Genomic DNA, 23,406 nt, shown 5'->3' with positions numbered 1-23,406 from the left:
CTGTGTAATGCTTTTAGACTGCTCACACTCCATACATTTCTCATACCCACCATTAGCAAGGCCGATGATGTCACCCATCTACAAATACACCTTTGTAAGTGCTGTGTCCCAGTAATCTCGGTAGCGCGCTCTGTAACTGCGTAATGCTGTAGTGTAATAAAGTAGTTAGGTTGGTGTTCTAGTCCCACACTTGCTGTGTGTGTGTGTGTGTGTGTGTGTGTGTGTGTGTGTGTGTGTGTGTGTGTGTGTGTGTGTGTGTGCCTGAGGACTGAGTAATGCTTTTAGACTGCTCACACTCCATACATTTCTTATACCCACCGTTAGCAAGGCTGATGATGTCACCCATCTACAAATACACCTCTGGGAGTGTTGTGTCCCAGTAATCTCCGTAGTGCATTCTGTAACTGTGTAATACTGTAGTGTAGGAAAGTAGTTAGGTCAGTGTTCTAATCCCAGACATGCCAAGTGTGTGTGTGTGTGTGTGTGTGTGTGTGTGTGTGTGTGTGTGTGTCTGCCTGCGTGAGACAAGTACAGAGCTTTGTAGTATTCGCCGTAGTGCATGCCCTAAACATGTGTTGCTGCAGTGTGATACGGTAGGGGTTTGTATACAGGACAGGGCAAGTGTGTGTTTATCTGTCAGAGCCTGTGTAGAGGTGGCTGTGATTGTCTTACCATTGGACATGTTTGGGAGTGGGTTTTGTAGCTTTCCTATATGGTTTCCGTCTTATGACACATTGGCCATCTCACGAGGAATACAGCTGTCAGTCAGCCACAGCACTGTGTTGGCAAGCCATACCCATACTGGCAAAAGGCCTGGTCAACTAAGTATGTAGCCCTATTATTATCTGGTATATGTCCCGCACCCATGTGCCATGCACAAAAAACTTGCCTAGGATATCCTGCTATGTTGCTAGTAACATGCACATTGAGGACAGATAGTAGGCATGGTGTGAATGCAGTGGCCTGCAGAGGACATGGCACCCTGTACAGTGGTACAATAGGCACATATATGCGGACATTGTGCCTTCACTATGTTCCACACTGAATGCCTGCAACATATGTGGTGTCATCAAATGTGATCCAGTAAGGCCAGACAATGCTGTACACATGTGCCCTGGATGGACCCATGCCACTGACACCATGGAATACCTGTATCATACTATCCATGCAGGTGCAGAGCCGACCTGCTCACTATAAGCAGGTTATGCCACACCAGGTCAGTACTGGCATATCAGGGTATAACAGGCTGTGTACACTACATGTGTTTGCCAAACCAAGTACACCTGTACATGTCACTGTACAGTATTGTGGGACATGCACATCCCAGGCAATGTCCATGTGAAAGACTATCAAACACAGACATGGCATGCATTGCACAACTATGGCCCTACACATTGGTAACCAGGATGTCAGGCCAGATAATGCAGTACCCATCTGTGTGGGGCATTGCAGACACTACACCCTTGCACTGCAGATCATTGTCAGGTGACACGATGGCAAGGATTACCCCTCACCCAGCCTTGTACAGCCATCTTGCACAGCCAAACACTACACACCCATGGAGAAATGCATACCTGCATGCCAGTACTGGCACCGTGTGTCTGCATGTGGGTTGCGATGCTCCCAACCACAGTTACTCCCAGTATAAACCTCATTGGCATACCAACAGTTGTCAAGCACTTTTACATGCCCTAGCCCATAGAACCTCCAGATATCCACTGTGGTGCATGTGGTCCTGTGCATTACTGCAGTGCGGCAAACTAAGTAGTTACGTTGTGTATTTGTGGCCCTGGAAAAGGTGTCAATGTGTGTCCATTAGAGAGTGGGGTTGTGGTGACAATGGCATCCGTTCACGTGGACTGACATGTGTGCCACACCTAATGTATGTCTACTATATCTGTTGCAGATGTCACTCACTCACCTACACACATGTTCTTACAGCACAGCAACATGTCGCCTTTGTGGCACATGTAGTGACATCATGCACATGTAATAGTAATGAGAAGTCCGGGGTTTGACCCCTGTACTATTCAGCATGTGGCAGATGATGCTTATGGTTAAGTCTCCAAGCCCTTCCCTGGTGTACATTGCCTGTCCCACCCACACACTCTCTGGTGGATGTGAAGGCGTACACCTCCACAGCAGCAGCATGTGTATTGTAAGTGATGGAAATGGTCAGGTGATGGCCTCTGCACTTATTGCAGTCCTCCTCTAACTGATTGTATTTGGTATAGCTGTGATGGTGTTCCCATAGCCATCTGCATGATAAACACAGTACACTATCTAGGGAAACATGTTGTTATCTAGCCATGACAGTCACTGTGAGTGGTACCTGTATGTGGTGTTCTGACACTGCATCACAGATGATATCTGGATGTACCTCAATCATTTTCCACAGTGGGAAATAGCCTAAAGACAGGAGGGTGATGTGCCACATATGACTACAGCATATAAGTGTAACTATGCTGCATTGAGACTACTGCCTGTTTAACATGTGTGTGGTAATGGCTATTCTGCATGTTATAATACAGACATGACAGTACTCTGTTCATGAGGGACCCCCATCTGTAGGGCCATCTGTGAACTGGTCAGTGTGTGCAACCATTTGTTTCCTGTGTTACACACTGAACACACATCTGTGCACAGCAGAAGCATGGTGTGAGAATTGCAGACTGTACATGATGATAGGGATGTGTTACTGCCATTGCATCCCTGACTGGACATGTATCACATGAGACAGTGGTATGACTGACACTGTGCGGGATTCCCAGTGAAAAGCCAATGATGGGCAACTGTTCATAGCTGCGGTCACATGTCTACTACACATTGTACAATTGGCATGCAGTATATATGCATGCGTTGTGCTCCCTCTGCAAATGTATACCATCTGTTGTGTTGTGTTGCTGATGATATCTATGCATACTGTCGTAGGTAATCATGTATGCTGTTGTCTATCACTAAGCCATATGTGGGTTTAAAAGGCAACACCATAGGCTGAATGGGTTGGGAGGTCCCAGCAGAACCTCCTGTCCAACTTCAGCTGACCATGGCACCGGGTACTAGCACATCTGGGGCCCAGTCATAGACATCACCCTCTGTTGGCTCTGCACCACCTTCTGGTGGTACCACCACTGAGGATGGAGCATGTCACCCTTGGGAGCGGGACCAAACAGGTACATATCTGCTGTCATGTGGTCCTGGACGTGTTGCGTTGATAGTTCCCTAAGGGATTACGAAGCCAGATATGCCAGTTCAAGGATGGAGTGTCACATTTACAGGTTGATGCTGCCCCTCCTGGACAGCTCCCAGCACTGCCTCCTTTGCAGCCGTGTAGGTGCAATGGCAGTAGCCCATGGCTGGGGACCTCTGTCCCACTGTTTCCATTGGCTTTAGAATGCCGAATACCCATCCCTGTCCAGGGTGTATCCCCCCCACATGTGTCATATACCAACCCTATATGCTGTCTTTTCTGTGACCCTACCTATCCTCCACGGCCATACCTACACTCCTTCCCCAACATCTGACCCTCACCTATGGACACATAAGGCCATTCAGCTCCTAGGACAACATCTGCCCTATACATAGCTGTCCATTACACACATGTGCCCACTGGACACATGAAACTCTTGTAATATGCATCATAACATACTCCTGTTATCCTCACCCCTGTCCCTCAGGAGCACGATCCTGGTAAGCACATCACTCCTACATGGTCCAGGTACACATGAGGAGGATGACCCCATTGTACACAAAACACTTCCGGTCCCTCTATGGTTACCCCATTTACCTTTATCATGATGATGATGTTGCACACAGCACCTTGCATGAGTACTGTTTGCGCATAATGATTGGACAGGTACTGTTGTGTTAATGTACATTACATGCACAGAGTGATATATACGGCCAATGGACAACTATTTGCATGTATGACTGACACATGTCTGTCTGAGGGAGTCTTGTGAGAGCAACACCACTACATAATACAGACATCACTGGTGTTTCCCGTTTCATTCATTTCTAATGCTTTGTTGCCACATGGTATGTTCCTGATACATCTCTATATATGTGTGTACCTATATGCTGGACATAAACACTCACATGTACATCTACATGATGGGATACATTCCTATACTGTTGAATGACTGCGCTGCATGATATGTTTGTGGTACTGTCCGTTGTCTGTATATCTGCCATGACGTATTGGTAATACATGTTGGCTGTGTGCGCAGGGTTCTGGTTCCAATGCTTGAAACGGACGTTTAGTTGGTTGCAGGGCAGTACAAGCCCATTGGATATGGAGGGAGTAAAGCACATTAAAGCAGTTGGGAGTGGGTGTGCGTGGGTTTGAGTGTTGTTAGGCACTGCTGACCTCTGGTTACAGCCTCTTACACTTGGTTAGCCTCTACATTGCTTAACCAGTGCAATACTCGCATACTGGTAGCCAAACACGCTTACATCCACTCGCTCCTGCACTTGCAAATACACCAACATTGGTGCTTGCATCTGTCACTCACACCCGTGGGTGGGAGCGAGGACCACAGTATTACCTTGTGATGCCTATTACATTGGACTACATGACTACAGTATCAGGATTGGCTGCCCATTAGGTGACAGCATTGCATTTGACTGTACAGACTCAGTGGACTGTCCAGTGAATCAATCATATTTGTGTGTACCTCATACAATGTGCTCCCACCTTGTGATGCCTATTACATCGGACTACATGAATACAGTATTGGGAATGGCTGCCTATTAGGTGACGGCATGGCATTCAACTGTATGGAATCAGCGGCCTGTCCAGTGAATCATTCATATTTGTGTGTTCCTCATACAATTTGCTACCACCTTGTGATGCCTATCACATCGGACTACATGACTACAGTCATAGCCGGCCTTAGGCATAGGCCAACTAAGTGGCCGCCTAGGTCGCCACTTTAATGGGGGCACTTTACCAGTATTTATTTGGTGTAGGTAGACCAGGATGGGGGCACTGGGTGGTGTGGAGGGGGGTGCCATTGTGCCCTTTGCCTAGGGCACCAGTTGACCTAAGGCCACTCCTGAATACAGTATCAGGAATGGCTGCCCATTAGGTGACGGCATGGCATTCGACTGTACAGAATCAGCGGCCTGTCCAGTGAATTAATCATATTTGTGTGTTCCGCATACACTCTGCTCCCATCTGGCTAATACATGGGAACCAAGACTCTTCAATACAGACAAGTAGTTGGGTTGTGGGAGCCACATGCATCGGCCAAGTCATGCTACAGCATACCTATTATAGGATTGCCACCTTTTCAATTGGCCGAGGTGGGAATTTAGGGTTACCACCTGTCCCACTTTGTGAGGGACATTGCGAAAATAATCAAGACATAGTAAATGTCCCGATTACAGGACATTATTATATTCTACGCTTCATTAATAGTTGCATAAAGCAGTTATTTTATATATGAAACTTCTATATGTTATGTGAAGTAGCATAAGCAATTCAAATGTAACTAGATTAAGCTTTTATTTTTGGAAATAAGCATAATCCTGTACTATGCATGGCTGTAGGTATGTTTTGTCCTGGAAAGTCTGACATTTCTACAGAACATGTCCCACTTTGGCCATTTGGAAAGGCGGCAACCCTATAGGACCTGTATGTAGAGACGTCAGAATTTGCAGAGCAACACATACCCACAGCCAGTAGAAAGGAGAGTACTTCACTGTTTTGCCAAAATAAAAGGTTACTCTTGTAGCATTATAGTTGCTTATACTGTTACTTATAACATTTAGGTGTTTCAGGTGAACATAATTGTTTTATGCAACTACTATAGACAATATAGGTAATCTTTGCTCTAAATCACAGGACATTTGCCATAATTACAGTTATTTTGCAGGACACAACTGCCCAAAGGGGAGTGTCCCTCGCAAAGGTGGATAGGTGGTAACCCCAACCCTATTATTCTATCAACTTTCTAAGGAAGTCGGCGAAACATGCGCTTTCTCTCACTATCAGACCTCTCATATAAATGGGGAAGAATGAACACTGAATCAGGGACACTGCATAATGACCTCAGGGACACGTTTAGAAGGTTGGTGCTATTAACCTGACACATTGACGGACACAGAGCACATATGTATTCATACACATTGTCTGAGGTACATGCTGTTTAGGACTCTTACATGTTGTCATTGTTCATTACGTGTATTCCGCCATGTTTCCTCCTAATATCACTAGTTCTAGGAGGGTTTAATTGGGACTGTGTTAGATTCTGATTCATAATCACGGACGTCCCTGGTAATCTGGGACAGTTTAATGATATGGTCCCTATGTGTTCCCCCAATGGTTTATGGACTGTCCAATAGATGTGCTCTTAAGGTTTGGGAGGTATGGGTGTCTGCTATACCCACATCGGAATATTACTTACACCCATGGGGCGGTCCTAATACATGTCTGCCAGCCAACACCTGCACGCCTAGGCCCATAATCGCATACCCATAGTTCCCCTACCTGCCACTATTTTACAGCACTCATCCTTACTGTGGGTGCAGGTGGGCACAGGTGGGATATGAGCACACCCCTACACACTTCCCACTCTCCCCATGTTGGGAAACATGTCGTACGTTGTGTCAACCCATGTGTTATCAGGCTTGCACAACCTACTGTTCCTTGTACAGCTACATCCTGGTCATAGTAGTGTTTACTCGCATTGGCTGGAAGGGACGTCTCTGTCCATATTTAAAGTGTAGACCTTGTAGATCTCTCCCACTGGTAGTTTCCTACCGGTGGTCTGGGAAGCAGTGTTGTATTTACCTTTATTGTGTGTCTGTATGTCTCACCGGCCTAGCTGGGGGGATGGGAGGTGGACGTTTGTTGATTGGGCCTCCCAACAACATATGCCCTGTCTAAACATATATTACCCGTAACTGCTGTAACATAACGTAGGTATATACATGTGTATGTTTACTGTAACATATATATATCTATTTACGTTAATATATACAGATATATCTGCATATGTATTCATACATGTATATTCATATCTTGCTGTCATATATATATATATATATATATATATATATATATATATATATATATATATATATATATATATATATATATATATATATATATATATATGATTATATATATGTACATCTGTGTATCAATATATTCCCCGCTCATATGCACTTACACATGCATAATGGTGTTTATATATGCTTCAACAGCATACCAGTGCCTTATTCATTATAACACCGACAATTAACTTCAATTATTCTGTAATCGGTATGTAGCACGTTATACAGTGGATAGATGTCGCTATATGTTCATGTACGGATTACCGATGGTAATTGGAATGTGATAGTGTGATTCGACCCATCCCTTCTCTGCACAGCCTATTATTCCATCTACTGTCGATGGGCAAATTCCTATTATTTATGTCAACAAATGGAATGCATGTGTTACAGAATTTGTACTTCAACATATATTGTTGTCTGCATGTGAGTATGCATATATACCTATTACGACCTAGCTGTCCTCCACGGGGCGGTACATTAGAACCAGCCCATCCAACCCTGGCACACCTGGATCCATAATTCCATACCTATAGTTCCTCTAACCCACCAGTGTTGAATTTACACACATAACATCCATTATCCACTTGTTATCGCAGCCATGACACACCTTTACACATTCCTCTCTCTAGAGCTTTTGGGCCTCTACACACATTTTGTCCCGCTTCATTTATTCACAGGGTCTCCCGCCATGTATATTTGTACATATGTCCATTTCCTGGGATTATGGAATCCGGCCATTTGCACTTCCCTATTTGTGGAGGTCCCAGCATGAGACTACATTCAGTCTGTGTGTAAAGTAGATGTAGCATTTCAACGATGTTACTCCCACTGGTAAAACCCTACCTGTGGTGTGAGTAGCGGTGCTCTGCTCACTCCTGGGCAGCTTTTTATGACATATGCTGAAAGCACTTTATAATATCAACATTGCTCTTGATTCCCTTCACATCCCTTGTGTATACTTTATTGTTACAATGTCCATTCTTTATATATATATATATATATATATATATTTTTTTTTTTTCATGTATGTAGATATATATCTATACACACACATATATGTGTGTGTGTGTGTGTGTGTGTGTGTGTGTGTGTGTGTGTGTATATATATATATATATATATATATATATATATATATATATATATATATTACATCTGTACATACAAACATACATTTCCTATGCTGGAAGCTGCTTACACCCACGCAGGCGCACTCGCTATGCTTACTGTGCATTGCATATGTTTACTGCCGCTTATTTTTGCTTAGTTGTGCCTTATTCATTATGACAGTACCACTTTTATTGAAAGGATCTGGTTAATAGTCCCATGCGATACACACGTTCTCCTTTACATGTTTAAATGTCGGCTTTACAGCAGAGCAACATTCATTCCACAAGGAAAATGATATGTGCTATTGTCGAACTTGAACTGTGAATGCCTTTTCATTAGGCGGATGCTCTAACCACTACACTATTGCTGTTCTGCTTCATTTATATGTATGCCCATGGTTCATAGTTAACCGAACACATGCCTCATCACTTCACTTACACAACAGGCATCCATTTTCCTGTTAGGAAAACTGCACTACTACACATGCGCCATTCCCTGTTCCCTACTGCTCTGGACCCGTGCCGCATGTTGACTCACTCCTAGGTTATTCAAACCTCCAAAACCTATAGTCCTGACACATATGTGTGTTTGATTGTCAGGGTGTTCATATGGTCATCCAGGTTTAGGCTTGTCCGACTGGGGACCGGGACTGCCCTGTACCTAGTTGAAAGTCAGACTTAGCATGGGGAGATCATTTGCTCCACTTTTAGCATCCTACCTGTGGTTGGGAATGCAGAGGTGTACTCACCTATGGCCATCCTGATAGATAACAGCACTAAATATTATGGTGATTTCCGCTGCTGTTTCCTTTCACATTCGTTATGACTGCTATATTGTGATCATGTTCATTCTTCATAGCTATATATATATATATATATATATATATATATATATATATATATATATATATATATATATGTGTGTGTGTGTGTGTGTATATATCGGTCTGTACATACACATGCAAATACACCTACATGCTTATTTACATTTCCCATACCGCTGAATCACAGCCACTTACTGTCGCGCATACACGCTTGCATACCCACTTACGTCTAGGGTTGCCACCTTTTCAAATGGCCAAAGTGGGGCATTTTTGGGACGCACATCAGATTTTACAGGCCGACACATACCCATGATCAGTACAAAGGTTAGAACTTTACTTATTTGTCTAAATGAAAGCTTATTCTTGTAGCAGTTTAGTTGCTTAATCTGTTTCTTGTAACATTTAAGTATTTTACATACAGAAATAACTGTTTTATGCAACTGTTACATGAAATATGGGGCATAAGTATTTCCTACAATCACAAGACATTTGCCATTGTATTATATTTGGTCAGGACACAACTACCCAAAAAGGGACTGTCCCTCGCATAGTGGGACGGGTGGTAACCCTACTTACATCTGCTTTAAAGCACCTTAATCACCCTATATCTGACTGCCACTATGCAAATATGTAAGGTATATATTCCCGATAATTCACGTGGGGAGACATGCATCACAGTCAGGTGTTTAATCCCAGGTTGTAGGTTCTGCAGGACCAGCTGGAGTCTGAGCAGTCTTGTGGACAACTACTGCTCATACAACTTGTGTCCAGATGTATACATGACTGGACATCGTGTCGTGACACCAAGTCTAATGTTTAGAACAGATACTTATCCCATGAGGGATATCCAAAAATTGTGGGGGCCGATGACCTTCTTTGCTTTATGGCAATAAGGTAGGGTTATACATGCAAGGGATGCATAGTTTGCAATCCTGAAACTGCCTAGGGTGAGACTGCCTACTAGATATGGGTAGGGGTCACTATGTGCAGATATGGCTGCGTCTATCTAGCAGCCCGAGTACGGGTGGTTTTGGTGAACGTTCAGGAAGGGGGGGGTGTGCTGTGAAAGGGATGATGGTTATTCAAATATGTATCCCGGTGTGTTGGGGTTGGATGACTCAGTTCAGGCCAGACCATTATGTGGGTATATGCCCGTAACGTTTCTGCACATGTGTATTGCACTTTTTGATGTTCATATGTTTGTGGGATTGTATTGCGGGTGTGAATATTTGTTCTTTGGTTATCTTCCTGATTCACCCACTGCTCCCTCGTAGACCTACAGTTCACCTGTTGTGCATCCAACCCAGTCTCCCCTTGGCAAATTGTTACATTACCCGTCAGCCCCCACCACCATATTCCACAGACACCATCCACCCCTTCTGTAGTTGATGGCCCATGGCACAGTCAACAGAACACAATGCGTACACTACATATCTCTGTGACTAATATGGTTGTGAGGACTACCCTAGCATTTCTGATCATCCACATGCTGTACTTCACGCACATAGGTACACGCAAATACTTATTTTTCATGACATGGTAGGTAGACCCAGGTAATAACCGTTCATCTATGGGCTGTCCTGACAAGGACGACTTGGACCGCAAATGGGCAGATATTGGGCAAATGCTCTGACCATTGGTAGAGTTGCCACCTTTTCATATGACCAGGATGGGACATTTTTGGGACACACATCAGAGTTTTCAGGCCAACACATACCCACGGTCAATACAAAGGATAATACTTTCGTTTTATGCCTACATATAAGCTTTTATTGTTGTAGCGGTGTAGTTGCTTATTCTGTTTAGTTTACTTGCTTATTCTGTTTTTTGTAACATTTAGGTATTTGATATACGGAAATAAGTATTGCATGGGACTATTACATAAAATATGGGACGTAATTATGTCCTACTATCGCAGGACATTTGACATTTATATTGCTTTTGGTATGGACACACTTGCCTAGAGGGGGACTGTCCTCAGAATGTAGGACAGCTGGTAACCCTAACCATTGGGCTAAGCTTAGCAATTGGCGGTGGGCTAACACGATGCGTTTCACTTCCACTTGGTATAACTTGCGACACTACAATGGAATACAGGCACAGGGTTTTAAATATCATTTGTTCAAGGGGCAGGGACTCAATATTCAACTACGTGCATTTGTGTTTACTTTTTATTTTGGTATGCGCAAAAATGTCTTGTATGCTTTGCATACATTTCAGTATCCACGGACGCTGACAGAAGTGATCACTATTAGAGGCAGGCTGTACTAGTCAGCATTTTAGGTTGTGCGTATGCAGCCGACATGTTCACGCCTCCGTGCAGTGCTTGGACACGCCCCCTGCACTCATACACATTTCTTTTGCATGTGGCCGTTACGGCAGTGCGCCTTCATTAATATGAATGTGGTGCTGCTGCGCCATCTCTACGCCGCACGGCCCGCGCAAGACTAATGCCATCCTTGCGCCGAGCTTCATGAATCCCATGGTATATCTGTATGATTCTTTCAGATATTGATTCTCTAATGTAACTCTCAGCTGACACCCCTTCAGCGCGCACTCAAATTCCTCCAGCAGCCCAACAATTTTACCTCTATCTCCTCCCTCTCCCAATGGTACACCCCTACCCACACTCTAAGATTCAGCAACAAACATCTCTCATGCATCTATCCTTCCCACAACTCTCACGGAAATGCACTTTATGCTACATCTGTGGCTAGAAAGTAGAACTCGCTTCCCATGCCTCTCCACCAAATTGATAGCATCCCACAAATCAAGAAAAAGATGAAAGCTTGCCTTCTAGATTGTCATCTTTGTAATTGTTTCATCCCTCCAGGTTAAATATAACTCTCCCTCTCTAATTCCCAGCAACTCATCTAATTCTGCTCATGTATCTTCTAGACATTGTCTTCTCTAGTGGCATCCATCTCTCGCTCTAGTACTTCCATTTATCTCCCTTCCTCAACTACCTCTCTACCCATTTCTACCTATCTCTCTACCAGAAGTGTATCTAGGGTGGGGCAAAGAGGGGAGATGCCCTGGGCACAAAGTTAGGGGGCACAACCAGCAGATCTTGTTTTTTTGTTGTTGTTTTGGGAGGGCAGTAGAGGTGGAGGTTGTTAGAACCTGGCGCTCCTTCTTAGCAGAGAAAGAATGATCATCACACTAGAGAATGGACATTTTTTTTTGATTTTACATCTAGTATGAGGGGATAAGGCATTAGGACCTGGTGTTGCTCCACAGGAGTGAAGGGAGGAACACCAGATCAAGGAATGGACTTTTTTTTTTACCTCAACTTAGTATTGAGGGGCACCAGATCACAGAGCAGCACTGGGCACAAAATGAGCTGGCTGTGACTCTGGTCTCCCCTGTCATCCTAAACTTAAACTAGATCAATCTGATAGATACAACTTTTTGCAAATCCTCTGACTCATCAATACCAAATATTTTACAATGATTCTCTCTGCCAGTTATCTAAAAACAACTCAGTCCAACTGTATAGATCTGACACGTTGTCATTTTTTACTGTAGTATGTTGCACATGACACTCTGTATAACTATGTACATAATTATAGCCACTTTTAACATTGTTATACGATTTTGTTTTCTGCAGTTTTATCATGTTTTACTTCTATGCATGTTGTTTTGGAGTTTTTCTCCCCAGTCCTCCACTGAAAAGCAGTTCCTCAACCCAGTCAGTCTTTCCTGGTCAACAAAAACGATAAATACATAAATAAAACAAATAAATAAATAAACAAGTAAATAAAGTTTGCAGGTCTTCCCTTTGTATGTGCTAGATGGTTTCCTCTTCATCCCAGTGGCATGCTCCAATTGAAGACGTATTCCTCAACATTGTCTGAAAAAGTGTGCATACTGGCTGAGTATATGTGCATGTGTGCGTGTGTGTTTGTTTCTGTACAGGTGTGTAGGCTCATGCATGTTTGTGCATGCATGAATGTGAGTGCATGTTCTGTGATGATCTAATGCCCCATTCAGGCTTAGTTCAATGCCCTCAAGCCCAGTGACTGCCAGGATTGACAATGGTTCCCCTACAATGCTAAACTGGATTGAGCAAGTAATCAAAGAATGAATATATATAATACCTTCTCAGTTTTATGCTTAGCCAGCATAGTACTAATACATTATACCCTCACCTATGGTAAAGAAGGCAGTTCATCTCATCAATAATAAGAATAATATCACCCATCATTTTTATGAAGGACTATCCAAAACTAAAACTCTTTTAGTGTGTTGACAGGAACCAGTACTCTACACAATGCTTGCATGTAGGCATATACATTCATCAGTAATATCATTCCCTACAGCTCATCCTTTTTTCTTTCTAGTTTGCTCTTTTGGAGTCACTTATGTCTATCCCATTTTCATTGTAAGAAGACATATTCTCCAAACAGGCAGACTGTCTGCAACATTCTGGACTTCATCTGCCACCTTCTGTGATGTTAAATATACAAAACTGCCTCGTCTTTTTTGTCATTAACCAGCTTAAACCATCAATAAAATGAATTGAGCTGACGAGCGATGAACTTCAAACCCACTTTTTCAGCTTCTACATCTTCCAGTGCTGAGTCTGAAACAGAGGAACATTTATATTTTCACTTGTTGATAACTATGAGCCTTTGAGTCTCTCATTACTATAGTAAAGTGCAAATGTATCAGAATGCTGTAAATGCAACAGAATTCGACAGGTTAAACTGAAAGAAAACTACATAGTCAAGTACCATGTATGAGATGGCACTAATACTTATTTCTGTTCTGTAGTCCCATATTATTATAAATCATCCTAAATATGGCCAACCTCAGTTTTTGCTAACAACTTTCAAGAAATTTTAATGTTAACTTACTTAGAAAAGCCTCTTAAATGACATCTGCTCCCCATCTGTTGCGTTCTGTAAAAATGTTAGATCACTAGTGCATAACTAAACATAACATATGAAAATAGAATAATAGATATTATATGTACAGATAATATTTTAATACAAAGACAGATTTCTTCATTTTTTAATTTATCAGCAACACTTCAAAACGTAATCTTCAATTTCAGGAAAGAAAGTTGGATATCTTTAGGTGCAAAGAACAACAAAAAAATCAAAATCAGTATTTGTTTTCAAAGTAGTTGCATCTGCTTTTTCTTACATTAAAGTGTTTAACAGGTGTGCAAATGATGTTTTAAACAGACCACAATAAAAACAAATGTCCGTGCAGTAACAAGGCAGAGGAAACATATCAACAACAGTATAAAAAAATGATTACAACTTTAATAAAAGAATGGTAAGCGTTACATGTTAGGGACCATTATTACTGTGCCCAGAAAAGCTTAGAATATAGTGCACTAGCAAAACAAATTAACAGTAAAGATGTGGAACATAATTTCATCTTTCAGGTACTGGAGGGCATACATGAGGATGTTAGGATAAAAAACATTATTAATGAAACTGAATGTGTTGCATTATGCTGGATTCTTAGGGTTAGTGCACACAAGGGGCATGGACTTAATGATGTTGTCTCCTTGATGCCAATTTTGAAAGCAAGGAACTTAAGAAATGAACTATAATATGTTGTTGGTCTGTCTGTATTTATAAATTAACTTTTGATATATAGGGCTATATAGTTTTAAATGTATAAGTGTTAGCTCTGTTTGAGTAATTTTTATCCTATTTTGATTGGTTGATTGAGTAATTAATGTGAATGTTTGACCTTTATATACTTTTAACGTTGCTTGGCACTGTGGTCTGATGAAGCAATATTGTTATAGATGAAGCAATATTGTTATTGCGAAAGCACTTACCATTCATTTATTAAAGTTGTGATTTGTTTTTATACTGTTGTTGATGCATTTCTTCAGCCTTGTTACTACACAGATATTTGTTTTTTTCGGGTGGTCTGTTTATACAGTACAGTGCTCTGCCAGAGTGTTCTCTTCTGATGTAAATTATGTAACTTAAAACTCAGATCTCATTTTCACTTTTTCATGACACTGGCAAATATTGCCAAGACCATTCAGTAAATTCCATAAATATTACCAATTAGAGCCTGTGATGATACAGGCAAGTACCAGCATAGCCAGCTGGAGTTTTATAATAAATACACCCTTTGAATATCAAACTGATTTGTACAAGATGCTTGTGTTACAAATGTATTAGAACTGTATGCCATTTGTATATCAAACTGATTTGTACCGGTGCTTGTGCTGAAAATGTATGTGCAAGGTTTGCTTGTGTTAAAATGTATCAACAGTGCACCTTGCTGAAATGAAAAGAAATGTACATGTATTATTGTAACTGAATTAAATGTATATGGTTTAATAGAGAATACTGGGACAGCAAAATTTAACCAGCTAGCTTGCTTTAAGAAAAATAAGGGAAATGTAAATAAGCTATTAAACCATTAAAATGTCACCCCACAGTACCAAATGGGACCTGAGATGCTACGTCTGGAAAAAAGCCTTTGTTCGTTAGCTCAGTAAAAACAGGGGAAGCCCCAGGCACTGCCATAAACATTTAGATGTGTATTGTAGCAATCTATGCTAAACTCCTGTCTCAGCTTCAAAGGGGAAGACTGCAAGAACTTGGAGTCAGGTGACCAGATGAGGTCATTCTGCCAGCTGTCTTGAAAATTATATTTTAGATATTACAAAGAGAAATCTCAGAGTATTGAGTATTCTGTATGGAGGCCTGATTAGAAAGACAGTTCACGTATTTCATCTTGCCTTGCCCAAGTAAGTTATTAGGGAACAGTAACATTTCTTAAATTCAGTCAGGAATATAGTGAAGTTTAGTTTAGAGACTGTTTTTTTATGAGTCTGTCCATCAATGTAAATTTCAATATTTTCTGCGATTTGAACTATGTGGTTTACTGTAAATATATATTCAATATTTTCATGTTCTTTTATTATTTATTATTAAATATATTTCAAATTTTCTTGTGGCTGGTCTTTGTAGAAAGTATCTAACCTTCAAGAATATTTATATTTATCTGGTGACACTGTGTGGGCCACTTCAGATGGCCTAGCTGTCTTGGTCAACTACTATCATTTGTATTAATATTAACTACACTCAGCATAATTGGATACCCTTTTAAGAACCTTACAGTAACTGACTGGTGGAAGTGAATCTATCTTATAGTCTGGGCAAAGTTGGTAGAGCAAGTAATTTGTGCCAACCTTTCCGAAGTGCATCTGTGTGTGTGTGTGTGTGTGTGTGTGTGTGTGTGTGTGTGTGTGTGTGTGTGTGTGTGTGTGTGTGTGTGTGAAAATTAAATCTTAAAGAGTGTGTGTGTCAGCTACTTGGGGCAGGGACACAAAGCACAGGGTTCACAGAGAGGGTGCTGGAGGACTTGGCATGGACACTCAGCTGAGGACCTAACCCTACAGCTGTACCAGTGGGAAGTCTTGATGGGGACCCAGTGGGAGACAGATGTAGAGAAATTCAGACCCCAGGCTAAGTGTGTTCACTGTGTGCTCTTAAGGGAAATTGTACTAGACATAGGGAGTTCTGCATCTGGAAATACTGAGTGTATCCATTTGTATTCTAACTGCACGTTCCTATCCAGTATCAGTGGTGAGGATTCAGGCTTTGATTACTGGGGCAGCATTGGGACGTCTCATATTGGTGGTAGTGGTGGCCATCACCTATTGCTTGGCAGTGGTGGGAACATCACATGCTCACATATTGGTGAGCAGTGGGGTGGATACAGAATTTCTATAGCCTGTAAGCAGTTGTCACTAAAGAAGGTGTACTCCCAAGCAGCCACAAAGTAGACATTCAAAGTTTCATATCAAAATAGTTTTATTTATTTACTTTTTGTTAGCTTAGTCAGTCAGGGAGAGCAGGCAAGGATGTCAGCAGAGGATTATAGCAAGCTAACAGGGAATGTTGTCTAAGATGTGACAAGTCAAAGGACTGAGGTATGTCAACCTGATTAAAGGGGAAATGATTGCAGCCTTAATCACAGCTGCAGCACAGACCAGCAACCAGAAGGATAACAAGTTTGGTCATGGAAATTTGCAGCCCTCAGAAACAGGACAGTTCAATTTTTCTTCAGAGGACTTAAAATTGTATCTAGAGTTAAAAAGACTTGAACTAGAGGCCAAACATTTGGAACTAGAATCATCAGAGAGACTACAGCATTTGGAGGCTGAAGAAAATGAGAAACTGCAGTGTTTGGAGGTGGAAAAAAATGAGAGATTGCAGCGTTTGGAGACTGAAGAAAAGGAGAAGCAGAATCACCATGGCAGGGAGATGCTGACTATTTTCCAGGGTCATGGAGATAATAGGGAATGGAATTACTGAACCCCAGAAGATAAAAGGTCAGTACATTTCTTCCACAATTTATAGAGGGTGATAAGTTTGATAGTTTTATTTGTATATTTGAAAAGGTATGTAAAGAGCATAATGTTGACCAAGAGCTATGGTTACAGTTCCTGAACCCCTTAATCTGTGGTAAAGCTGCAACTGCTGTATAGAAATTGTCTGATACTGATTGTTTAGATTATGATAAAGTTAAGCACTGTTTATTACAATGGTGTAAGTTAATACCTGGAGCTTACAGAAAAACGTTTCATGAGCACAGACGCAAGGCAGATGAAAGCGTATCTGATTATATTGCTGAACTAAGCACTTATTTTCATAGGTGGGTGAGTGGGTGTCAGATCACCCCTTTTCAAGGGCTGGCTGATATTTTGGTAGGGAATAAGCCCTTAGCACTTTGACTTAGGACATGAGAATCTGGTTGGCAGATAGGGAACGTAACTCTGCAAATGAGTTGGGGAAAAGGGGACCTATACCTAGCAAGCAGGGCATCACTGCACAGGAAAGGGATACCCAGTGCTGCATATGGATATAAGGGACCCCATGGTGGGCAGCCTAAACTGCCCCAACAGAGTTCACCAGTAGCAGGGGCAGCCACTAGTGCAGGTACATGACCAGGACCAAGGGTTAAATGTTTAAAATGTAATCAGTGGGGCCATGTAGCATATAGATGTCCATGAAGGCAAGGTGGGGGAAAAAGGTGGGGGAACCAGCAAGTGGGAATAACAGAATGCCAGTGGTAAGTTGTCTTGAGACAACAGGGGTACAACACTACCAGCAGAGTTTATATCTGATCTTGGTGGATGGAAAACAGGCCACTGCCATGAGGCATGGAGTCTGATACAACCACTGTGAAGCCTGCAGTGGTTAAAGAGGAGCAGTATTTGCTTGGACAGTCCACTCCAGTCAGAGCTTCAGGAAGGATCCCATTCCAAATGCCTTTGGCCAAGGTTCACCTTGACTTGAAGGGTGGAAAATGAACCAAGCAAGTAGGTATGTTTGAGGATATCCCTGAAAATGTCTTGATAGGGAATGATTTTGATAATGCAGTACCTTGTGTACATGCAGTAACATGCAGAGTATATGCTAAACTCCTGTCTCAGCTTCAAAAGGGAATAATGTGAGAATTTAGAGTCAGGTGACCAGATGAGGTTATTCTGCCAGCCCTCTTGGAAATTATATTTTAGATATATGAAAGAGAAATCTCAGTGTATCAAGTATTCTGTTTGGAGGCCTAACTAGAAAGACTGCTCACAAAATTCATCTTGCCTTGCCCAAGTAAGTTATTAGGGAACAGTAAATTCTCTTAGATTCAGCAAGGAATACAGTGAAGCTTCATTTATGAGTCTGTCCATCAATGTTATTTCAATATTTTCTGTGGTTTGAACTCTGTGGTTTACTGTAAATATATATTCAATATTTTCATGTTCTTTTATTGTTTATTATTAAATATATTTATTATTGTGGCTGGTCCTTGTAGAAAGTATCTAACTTTTGAGAGTACTTATATTTATGTGGTGATACTGTGTGGGCCACTCCAGAAAGCCTAACTGTCTTGGTCAACTACTATCATTTGTATTAACATTAACTTCACTCAATATAATTGGATACCCTTTTAAGAGCTTTATAGTAACAGACTGGTGGCAGTGAATCAACCTTGTAGTCTGGTCAAAGTTGGTAGAGCAGGTAATCTGTGCCAGCCTTTCCCAGGCGTGTATGTATGAAAATTAAATCTTAAAGAGTGTGGGTCTCAACTACTTGGGGCAGGGACATGAAGCACTGGGTTCACAGAGAAGGTGCTGGAGGACTTTCCTTGGACACTCGGCTAAGGATCTAACCCTACAGCTGTACCAGTGGGAGTCTTATTGGGGACCTGGAGGGAGACAGATATAGAGAAATTAAGACCCTGGGCTGAGTGTGTTCCCTGTTTGCTCTTAATGGAAATTGTACTTGATGCAGGGAGGTCTGCAATTGGAAATACTGAGTTTACCCATTTGTATTCCAAGTGCACTCCCCTCTCCAATGTCAGTGGTGAGGATTCAGGCTCTTTATTTACTGTCCCAGTGTGAGAACATCAAATACTGGTGGCAGTGGTGGCTATCACATACTGGTAGGAGTGGCAGGCATCACAGAGCCTATGACATTTGTCAGGATTGTACCATGTAAAATTTATCTCATTCAGAACCCTCACTTCTGTTTTACATGGTATGTTATAAAATATGTTCTCATAAATATTACTGTACATTCCTCTTTCTTCAGTGGATATTATATATTTGTTTTCATTGTTCAACTATTTTTGTTTATTTATTTATTTATTTATTTATTTGCTCACTTGCTTGCCTTTCACTCACATAATTCTCAATATGTTGCAATATCAAGGATTCTCCTGTTTCAGACTTGACAAGTTCTCACTGGAGGCAAGTAAGTTCTATTTTTGTTTAACTTGATGAAGATCCTTATTATTAATTCCAAGATCCATAATTGCAAGTCCTGAAATTATGAAAAAATAGAAAAATTACAGGAAAGCACTTTTTGTCAAATGTCACTGCTGGCTGAACCCCCCCCCCCCCCATGCACACAGGCAATACTACTTACAGATACTAACTCTATCCAAGAGCACCATAATTCAAAGAAAAGGGAATACTCAAAGACCTAGAGAGCTCACACTTAAGACCTTATTCTTAAATACTGTGCACCATTGTGTGGACGTTGTATGCCATCCTCAGCTCTTAGATGTAGCCTATATCTAAATGAAAGGCATCAAGATCCATGGATGTACTCATTCCACTGTACTTGGCTATCATTAAGCCACTCATTGAATATAATGCCCCTATGTTCCTTCTGGTATGTACCTGTCCAAATACTTGGCACAACTGGAATGACAACAATGCTTTCTCACTAAAAAATCAAAGGCCTAAATCATATAAACTATGCAGACCATCACAAAGCTTTGTTTCTCTTCTCGGTATAATACAGACTACTAAGAGTTGCTTTACATATAGAACCTCAATAGACCCTGTCCTTTCAGACCTATTAAACATTCACAAATCCAATAGTAGTGTAAACACCCAGACAAGAGATCACAATCTCTTTTGCAATATAAACAGAACATGTTAGAGGGAGCAGATATGTATCATGGAAAATATTGTTCAATGGAACCATCCTCCATTCTGCATAAAGCAAAGTTCTTCTCTTATTCTATTCAAATGAAATTTAGATGACTATATGGAAAGCATTTCTATTCAACACCAGCATAGCACCCATGTCCCTTATAGAAAGGGGCAACAAGTAAATGTCCCAGTGTTTTCTCATTCAGCACATCTCTGAGTTATTTGTATTTAGCATATAAGGGCTAAAAACTTCATGGGATTGTATGGCTAGGCTACTTAAGATCCTCAAATATCAGCAGCATAGTAGGTGCCTATAAACCCATGAACCTCTGTGATGCATAGACATGATACAGGGGGCTATGCCGCACATGGAAACAAGGAACAGAAATAACACCGTAGCATTATACAGATGAAGTAACCATACTGGCAACCCAAAATATTATTCATAAAGTACAGGCATAGATGCATACATAAGCTGAAGTGTAGGGGGCAACTTCCCAGGCACAAGATGTCTGGGGGTCCAATCAGTAGTAATAAGACAAGAGCAGATAGATAGATTCCCGATGGATGAATACACAATGGATGAGGTCGTGATTGTTGAAGAGAGAAGAGGTAGGCCCTTAACAAAGCAATGTCATAACTGTTGTAACCATACTGGCAACAGGCACCTTCCAAAGACACATACAGGGGACACAATATGCATATCTTATGCATCAATGAGTTACATCCTGCAAAAGTTCAAGGAATGTTTGCTAATTAATGTAGGCAAATGTATAAGAGTTCCTACAACAGTGGAGAAGATGACCCCCGTAATGCAAGGTTTCCACATGGTCTGCCACCATCTACGCATTCTTGGTGCAGTGGATAGCACACATATAGCCATATGTAAACCAGTTATAGAGGATGCTCATGTGTGCCTCAATAGGCATGTATACTACTAAGTGAACTAGAAGAGAGCATGTGACCACAGACGGGGCATCACTCAAATCACCTCACAATCCTAGTGACAATCACTGTGACAAAGGCTGGCATGCCATTGCCTCATATCCTAAATTTCAGGCAGGAGCCGTAACCCATGGACAATTATTAGGTGATGCTAGATATTGCTGCAGGGGGAGAGGGGCAGATGATTTCTCACACCCATATGATTCCCACAGACACTTGCACAAGAAGCCTACAATCATGATCATCACCTCAAATGGAAAATTATTGAATGCGTCTTTCAACATTTTGTGATGCATTTACTGTGCCTAAATAGATCTGGTGGCATACTCCAATACATACCTATCAAGGCTTGCCAAATGTTTGTAGTCTGTTGCATCCTACATAATAAACCGCTGGATAACCTGGAAACACATTGCAAGAATCACAGTGTAGAAGAGGAGGACGATAATGAACCCCACAACCATCACAACAACAAGCTGCACACCCTGGATGTCAGCACCATGCACAGCAGCTGCAGGATATCATTAAACAGGTCTTCAGATAAAGATAAGGGAAAACACCTGCAATAAAATCAAAACATGTCAGTATGGTAAGGGAATTTGTACAATGAGTAGGTACTGGAATATTGCAAATTAATATCTGTTGTAGTACATACATATGTAACAGCATAAAAGAAAGTAGCATGTAATACAAAGGTAACATATGATAAAAAATAAAAGTAACATGGAATCAGAGCAAAGATTTCATCACCTCTGAAGCTAACAGCGTATAGAATGGGCCACTGCATCACAAATGGTTCCACTAGGGTAAGCCTTCATATCCTACCAACTATTGTGGCATTCCTGGCACTCCCCTACCCCTGCTCATAACAGTGATACCAGATTCAAGCCACTTGCCAGGTATCCTGAAATGACCATGTCTAACCTACCCCAGTTAACAAAATATAAAAAAAAGAAAGAAAAAATAATGTAAATAAAACCTTAGTGCACACAGATGCTGTTGAAGTACCTATAGCCAAGGGTTGATCTGGCACAGTTCTGTGTACGACCATACATTGTGCCAATTACAGTGTGGCCATGCTCACAAATAATGTCTCTGCCTGTCAAAGTGGCATAGGTGTAGCAGGTTGTATCTATAGTTGGGATACAGCAAAAATAGCAAATGACAGTGGTAATGTTGTTGCTGCCCATTTCATGAGTGTGGTCCTGAGACTGTTTTCACTGTACAGCTGTAGAGATTAACTGTACTGTGATATAGCAGGACTCAATAGAGTCATGGAACATCTCCAGAACTAGCCTGTGACACCTGGGGAGCACTTTGTTGGCTTTGTGTAACCACAACTGGCTGTGACTCATGAGTCCAAAGTGCATTATGACCCCCCCAATCCAGGTACCATTCTCAACCAGTACAGACCAACCTCTATTCTGCTTGGCAGCAAGCCCAGTTGAAGCACTCCTTCTCTGCCTGATATGTGTCATGTTCCTTACCAGACAACCATCAACAGGCTATGTAGATGGCAGGGGGGGTGATGTAGGAGAGTCCTCCAAGATTTTGCAACAACCCATGCCTCATGACCATCACTGTCGCCATCATCATCATCATCCTAACCAACACCAACAGCAGAGTCTAGCAGAGTTGACTCTGTTATGCTGTTATCCACATGTGCCACATTATGGACTGCAAACAGTGAGATGTGTCAGGGCATGTAAGTCAGACACTGTAAAAAGGCTCATGACACCAGTGAATGGTAAGTCACACTACCATACACTTCGAGTAACTATGCATTACACATTGACATACACATTCCTAGCTTTGCAGCATACCTCTCAAATGTCCAGATTTTTGCCTTATATGCTTGGTGTACTCCTCATAAAATGTGTAGTTTTCTGGCAAATCATTGGTGATTGATGTCTTTAAGTGATAATAAACATTTTGTTAAAGGCTTTATAGCCTTCAGAAAATGCATGCTAATGCAAAACCTGTTACTGTAGAAACTTTCTAAGTGTATGAGTGAAAATTAGAATATGTCCTTAT

Source organism: Protopterus annectens, chromosome 3.part0, assembly GCF_019279795.1.
Source record: "Protopterus annectens isolate FY-2018-M chromosome 3.part0, PAN1.0, whole genome shotgun sequence".
NCBI classification, from domain to species: Eukaryota; Metazoa; Chordata; order Ceratodontiformes; family Protopteridae; genus Protopterus; species Protopterus annectens.
Note: the sequence above shows the minus strand (reverse complement) of the source record.